This window comes from Candoia aspera, chromosome 4 (assembly GCF_035149785.1).
Source record: "Candoia aspera isolate rCanAsp1 chromosome 4, rCanAsp1.hap2, whole genome shotgun sequence".
NCBI classification, from domain to species: Eukaryota; Metazoa; Chordata; class Lepidosauria; order Squamata; family Boidae; genus Candoia; species Candoia aspera.
Genome location: NC_086156.1, coordinates 100,860,920 through 100,868,607, shown reverse-complemented (window position 1 = coordinate 100,868,607; position 7,688 = coordinate 100,860,920). Strand labels below are relative to the sequence as shown.

At 44.1% G+C, this 7,688-nt stretch overlaps 1 long non-coding RNA gene across 1 annotated transcript; it reads right to left on the bottom strand.

Annotated features, from left to right (window-relative positions):
• Window positions 1-670: 670 nt before the first annotated feature.
• Window positions 671-6,102, bottom strand: LOC134495668 (uncharacterized). The gene is made up of 2 exons (XR_010067837.1): window positions 2,996-6,102; window positions 671-2,755 (listed from the first exon to the last, which is right to left on the bottom strand). It is a non-coding gene; the product is annotated as an uncharacterized LOC134495668 (long non-coding RNA).
• Window positions 6,103-7,688: the final 1,586 nt, after the last annotated feature.

Genomic DNA, 7,688 nt, shown 5'->3' with positions numbered 1-7,688 from the left:
TATAGCCATGTATCATGCGTGTGGAGGGGTATTAAGCAGAGGCTGTACATATGTAGGATTTCCTGAACTGTTGATGATGGATCTAGCTTGGAGGGGGTGGCAATTAATTTTTTTTCCATCTTGAGAGTCACATGGAGGAAACACAGTGGTGACACAATGACATGCCCAAACTTTTTGATCCTTTTCCCATTTTTGGGCTGTCAGTTTCTCTTCCTTAAAAAAAAAAAGAATTGAAATATATGAAATATTAAGCTTATTCTTCTTCATCTGCACTCCCCATTAATGGAAAACTGCAGCTTTTTTGCTTTGTTAATTGCTTCTTTTCATCGGCATGAAGAATGGGAGGGGGGTTCATGAGGAAAACAAGCAGCGGATCACCCACTTGTAAAGCTGATCTTGAGATACCTTCCAAAGGAAAAGGGAGAAGGGAGGGGCAAGATGGCCACAACTGCATGATTGTGATGCATGTAAAAATCACATGGCTTCAATCACATGGTCGTGTCTGCCACCTTGCCTTTTTTGACCCCCCTGCAGTCCCCCCTAAACTCAATTATCCTAATATTATTTCTTAGCTAAGCAACCCAAGGGATGTCCCTTCATTTGTCCCCAAACACGTGTACCTCTATTCTGCTACCCTCCAAGTCAGGACAAGCAAGAGAAGGACCAGAACTTCATGCTATTGCTTTTATTGCATAGGATGTTTTTGCTCTGCTGTTGTTTTGCTGAGTATTAGAATATTAACTTTAAACATTATTTAGCTGACAGGCAACACAGCAGAGGCAATCGGCGACAAAGTGTTTAAACTCTACAGCACTTTCAGACCAATAAACATCCTAAGTAAACCCCATTTTTCTCCAGCTGTTATGCGCTGAGGACAAGGTTCCCGTAGCCGGAGGAACAGAAGCTGGGGCTCAGCCAGAGAGGAAGATGGGCCGAGGCCTCAGGAACACAGCTGATGAAAGTCTAGGAAGGAGATGGGGGAAGGCAGGATGGACAGGCAAGGCTGAATGCGTTCAGGAACAAAAATAGATGCTGCCAAAAGAGAGAGTGATGCCTGTAATTAAAATGTGCCTACCCGCACAGCACCATCTTTTGGATTTTACAGTGAAGGTTTTACAGTGGAGGCCAAGAAAGGCAAAAAGCATCATTTGCTAATGGAGGGGGAGTTATCGATGGCATTCCCTCCTTCTCTTTGCCCACCCATTTCTACAGCAGCTTGGTACACAATTCTTGGCACATTCAAAAGTTGGTCAGGCCACCTGGGAGCCAGAAAAACCTGTGGGTTTCCAGATAATGCAAACAACAAAGCATTAATGCAAACGTTTGACCTAGAAAAACATCACAACCAATAAACAAATAAGCAAACACTCCATTAAAAGCAGGCAGTAAGAGGGACCTGCCAAACCCCAGCTGGAAGTTCACACAGGGGAAGTGAGACAGTTTATCCATCTATCTATACATCATCCATCTATCCATCCATCCATCCCATTTTTCTACCATCCATCCCAACAATGACTCTGGGTGGTTATCAGAAAACTGGTTTTTCAACCTGACCCTTTGGACTGCCGAATGAACGGGAAGGGCCTCTGTCCCCTGCACTTACGTTGCAGGCAGACTGATCCAGGGACATCCTTTTAAACTGATGGGGTCTGAAGGCGGTCTAAAATTTTGTAAGCCAAAACTAGCACTTTAGCTGAGCTACAAACTAAACAGCCACAATATAGATGTTTTGTATTAGCCGAGTGTTCCAGATTGTCTCTAAAGGCAGCCTCAGAAACAAGAAAAATAGTAATCTAATCTCAGTAGGGAACATTACATTCCAGAGCCTAGGCAGAGGCCTTTCACCAACCTGGGGAGAGGAGGGGAATCTTTTGGACTCATTAACCAGACAGAACTGCATCAGAAAAGAAAGCGTTTTCTACTCCAAAAAGGTAAGATCATAATGAGATTCTTGCCTGTGTTCAGTTGCATCGTTTACAAAACCTCCTGCCATTTGCAAACAGATAAAGGTACAAGCCAAGTTTTAATTTACACAGGCTTAATAGGCCAACCAAAATGGAAATGAAACTGTTAGTGTGGAAAAGTTTCTGGGTGGGTGGGTGGTGAGGGAGGGAAGAAAAGAAAGGACAACTTCCAAAGTCATCTCATGCAATGACACAGCTGAAAGGAACCAAGCCCATTTCCTGCCACAAAAACTACATTTCCCAGCATACTCTGCAATCATAGTAATAAGCAAAATTCTAGCAGCTGTCAGCACAGCTTGGGTTTCAGCAATTCTATCCCTTTTTCAATGTTTTCTATTCAGATTGCAAAGTATTATATCAGCCAAGTATTTGGTCACCCTTTTAACCTACATCTCCTCTTTCTTCCATAGAGGATGAAAACCCTGTAGGTGGGAGTTATTTTCAAGTGGTCTCCTATCCCCCCTATTTTTCAACTTTGCTTAGTTTCAGTGACATTGGAACACAAATCACACTGTGGGTCACACCAAAGCTGATGGTGTGTACGATGAACATGGACACTGCCCAAATAGTGGGACAGCAAGTCTGGGCCACTTTGGGGAAGGAGACAAATAAAACATCAAAACATCATTAAACCATAAACCATTCAATAATTAACTTAATTAAATCATTAAATGATTAAAAATATTTCAATGGTCTCATGGCACTATTATGAGAGTGTGTGTGTGTGTGTTGGTCTGAGAGAGTGTGACTGGCCCAAAGTCACCCAGCCGGCTTTCACGCCTAAGGCAGGCCTATCGTGGAATTCAGTGCTGCTGATTCCCCAGGAAAGAGGGAGCAGAGGACTCACAGTTTGGAAAGCCTTGGCAGGGGGTCAGAGAGAGTCAGGATAGCCCCACCTTTGACTGTCTTGGGTTATTTCCCCACGGGTTAGGATAGCTTTAATCTGGCAAGATTCCGTCTATTCAGTGAGAATAATAAAAACTAGTTGGAATACACTGACTCAGTGTCGTTTCTTGGTCCGGTCCCAACACCTACATGAGGGTGTGAGAAAACTAAGGCCCTCCCATTTTTTAAAAATTCTCACAACGATCTTATAAAACAGGTGAGGTTGAAAAAGAGTGAGTGGCAGAGTTCACCAAGTCAAATAGTGAATCGGGATTTAAACCTTATTCTCTCCAACAGAAATCCCACACTACCTAATATCACACCATGCTGGGCCAGCCTTACCAGGTAGACCAGACAGGAAACACAACCAGATAAGCTAATTCTACTTTATTTTAAAGCTACATTAACAGAATCTTGCAAGTCTGAAAGTACAATTCTCCCATAATCTCCTTTTACAGCTCAAGACGACAGGGAAGGTCCCTTCTGAGCCTCTTGTCCCACCCACTATCCAGCTGTGGGCTATGCTGTCTCTTATCTGACCGTTCCCTGGGCAGCCTCTCTTTGCCTGGTCTCCCAAGGCCTTTCCCACATACCATTCCACTCTGGTTCTTTGATGATGAGCCAACATCATTCTTTCTACAAAACTGTCCTATCACGGCTGCTAAAAAATTCTGTGCTGTTGAGAAACTGATCACTCAAGACCCAGTTATCACCACCTTTTTCTTAACAAATTAAAGTTTCCCCCAAGCAACCAGGATGAAAACAAACTATTCATTGGCAGACTTGCTGAGAATGCTGGAAGTTCCTTTACAGAATTAGTTATCCAAGTCTTCTGATCAGGGTCCTGATCGCTCAACTAGAGATAAACTGGCTTGAACGTGCAATAGAGATAAGCCTTGAGTTGTACAAAATGAAGGTGGAATTTAACTTGAGTAATAAATTAAAAATTAAAAATAAGCCTTCAGACATTGCCCTACCCCATTTACCAATTGCAAGCATTGCAGGGTATTTTTTAAATAAGATTCACATTCTTGCCATTTCCAAAAATGTCTGAAATTGGTAAGGGGCAGGAACAAAGAATAAGCTCCATGTTGCCTTTGTACCGATTTCAAGTTGACTATGGGGGATCGGTCTCTGGCAAGAGAACTTGGCAGGGAAAAAATGAAGGAAGGTACAAGAGAGAGGGCTCGAAAAGAGAGAGAGAAAAAGACCATATATAAAAGGAAAGAAAGGGGCATTGGAGAGAAGGAAGGGAAGGGAAGAGGGGTTTCATTGTAAAGCCTTGCTTAAAAATGGCTCTCTTGGGATGCTAAAATCTATAGCAAACCCAGATGAAGACACACAGCCTTGCCTATTGTCTTTTCAGCTGAGCTGTCTTGCCCAGCTCCGAGACCAAGGTGGGAGGGGGTTAGAAGGCTAGCAGCAAAGAGAAAGGCATTTCCCCACCTTCCAGACTTCCACAGTACATCGGGGCACCAGCACCCAAGCAGAGATATATTCATATAAAGAGGGAAAAGGGGGAAAAAAAAGATGAAAACAGCACTTCAAAATTAAACAGCCCAAGATTGTTCCTATGTACATATATAAATAACAAGCTGTTAATACTGCTGCTTTGAGAGAGCACTAGAGTATTCTTCTCAAGATAGTTAACTGGCTCTAAGAGAAAGAGGACAATACTTAATATTGCTCCTTGCACATGAGATGGGTCCAGAAAAAAAAGAGACCCCTTAATGATCTCCCATGCCACCAGGGCCAAAAATATTCCTGAAGAAGCTGGAGCAGAACTACTCACGCTTGATAGGTTAATGCAGCACTGCTTGATACAGCAGAGTTGCATTTGTTAGGTAGCTATCGTGGCCCGTAACCACAGAGGGGCCTGTCACCAGCCTCCAAAGCTTCTTGGCCCTGGTTACAATCCTTTGCCACGTGGGCAAGCAAGACAAGTACAGGAAGTGGTCTATCCTCCAGGACAACAGATACACGTTGAGAAGAGGGGTAGCCCAATCAAGACACAGTGCCCCAAACTTCCTTTCTCCAACCCCCCCCCAGAAAAACTTGATGTTGATGCTACCAGCTGCCCCCCCTTCTAGCTGGGAAAGGTGGGGAGAGATGACACTGGTCCCCGTTTTCCAGTGCCCTGAGTAAGGACTGCAACCCTGAGCAAACATTCATTGGACCAACATTTCTCAACTTTGGCAACTTGAAGATGTGTGGACTTCAACTCCCAGAATTCCCCAGCCAAGTTGCCAAGGTTAAGAAACACTGCACTGGACATTCAAATGGGATGAGTTATCTTCAAGGGGTAGCTGAGGGCAGCAGGATGCACGCACATTGTTGGAGAAGATTTCTAGTGATGGTGCAACCACGTTCAGGAGAACAGAGTTACAACCCCCTTTGAGATCAAGAGTCCCATGAATCCGGACTTCCAGTCTCATGGAGAAGCATAACTCAATTCAGCTGGCAGTTGCACACCTGTTTCAGACCTTTCAACGAGAAAGGATGGGGATGAAGGGACCACCCCATTATCCCCAAAGCAGTTTTTACAAGTACTTGATGGTAACTATTTGACCCCTAGTTTTCATAGCCACGCTCGAGCTGTAACAGAAGTAACAGAAGTTAGACTGTGCACTATTATTTGTAAATATCACTTCAGCTGCTAAAGAGCAACAAGAATGGCAGTCATTCTTAATATGCTGCCCATGTGGAAAGCAACAAATACAGTTTTTAAAAAGGGGGGATTTCAGCCATGGGAAGTGCATGCTCCAACTTGTCACCTGCAGTCCACCAGCAGTGACGTCGGCCATCATGTTCTCAATGCCATATTTTTTGCCATCCTAGGCAGGGCACACTTTGAGGGCCCCTCTAGTTCAGAAGAGAGAGGAATTTCCACTTGCATTAATCCTTTCTTCCACCCTCCACCAAACAGATTTGAGGGGAGAAAATCAAAGCATCCATTAGGATGTAATTTGGAAAGCAGGAATTTGCTATGGCATGCAGAAATAGGATATATGGGTCACTCTCCACCCAAAAACTCCTTGTTATGCTAAGTTTGCTTCACTTCCAACAAGCACTTCCTAAAATTTAGGGAGGCTGCTATTTAGTTACTGCTACTGCTGCCAACATTCAATGGCCTCCTCCTCCCCCACCTACATTTGACCAATGGATCCTAATCTACTTGCTGCTCAGTCTTGATATAGATCCAGCAGGGCTAGGATGCTTGCAACTGAGCTAAGTACAAAGTCACACCACCATGGGGGTGGGGGGTGGGGGCTAGGGATCTGGTAACTCTCTTCAAATGCCTGAGAGTATCACCCAGTAGAAAGTCAAGACCAGTCATTCTCATTCCAGTGTGCAGGACATGGGGTAACAGATTTAAGTTCCAAAGGGGGTAGATTTCAACTGAACACGAGAAAAAGGATTCTCAACACTAACAGCTATTCAGTAATGGAGCCCGTGATTGAGGAAGGCGATGGGCTCTCCTTTGCTGGATATGTTCAGCTGGAGACTAGGCAGCCTTCTGCCTGGGATGCTTTAATTTGGACTTTTTGAGCTATGCAGGGACTGGATTCAAGGGCCTAAATGTCTAGGCTTCTATGATCCAGTTAACAAAAATACATCCCAAGAGATCAGCTTCCGCCTTGCCACCTTGCTTTTAAGGGCCGGATTCTGTGCTTTCATAACTGCCCCCTCTCTTTACTCTGTCATCTTTTCTCTCTGTTCAATCCTCCTCTTGTAACTCTCCCAGAAGACAGACCACAAGGAACAGCTATCCTTACAGATTGCTTCTTGACTCACACGCTTGCTTCCAGCTTGAGTTTGATTATAGAGCTGAGAAAGGATAGAGCAATAGGACCCATCCAAATTCGCATGATACATGTCCAAAACATCCACATGAAGGAGAAAGTCCCACACCTTCACATCTATCTTTTCCAGTGGTAACAGTATAACCCACACTCAAGTCAGTGAAGGCCAGAGGAAAGTGAAGGCTGACTCCTAGTGTTGATGTCCATGCAGTTTTCTTGGCAGCGTTACAGAAGTGGTGTGCGCTGCTTTCTCCCAGGTTCAGGATGTTTTTCCAGTTTTCCAGTCTAGCCTACAGCTTTGGCATTCCAAAGTGGTCTCTCACTGAAGTATTAATCAGGCACTCCTGCTCAGCCTTTTGAGATCAGCCAAGTTCTGCTAAAGTTGGCACAGAACTTGCAGCGAGTTGAGATCCACTCCAAGCGATTACTTGCTGTATGGATTATCGCTTTATGAACTTGGGAAAAGTTTAACAAAGGAGATGTTAACCAACTTGGTCTCCTGGTTCAAAATTAGTTATAACAGGGAGAGGGAGAGGGAGAGGGAGAGGGAGAGGGAGAGGGAGAGAGAGAGAGAGAGAGAGAGAGAGAGAGAGAGAGAGAGAGAGAGAGAGAGAGAACATGTATTATAAGCTTTGCTTCATATACAGATGCGTACCTATTACAGTTTTTGATCACTTAATTGCTTGTTAGCCCCCACATGGTGGAGAGGGGAAAAAAAATAACTACCTTAACACAATTCTTCCCACAAGAAAAATCCAGTTACATTCATCCAGTGTATTCCTAAAATTAAGCCACATTCAATGTCATGATATAAAGGAGAGATGGTTTTCCCAGCTCCCTCTAGCATACCATAAGCTGGTTAGAAATGAATGACTGTAGGTCGCAGAAAACACGGTCCCCTTCCTTCCCTTATATGGCCTTGGTCATCCATGGAGAGGAAGAACCACTCAAACACAACTCCCTGTAAGCCAGGAGGGAAGATAAAACAATTGGCCTTAATTACGCATCTTAACAAAAGAGGGACAAAACACTCCAA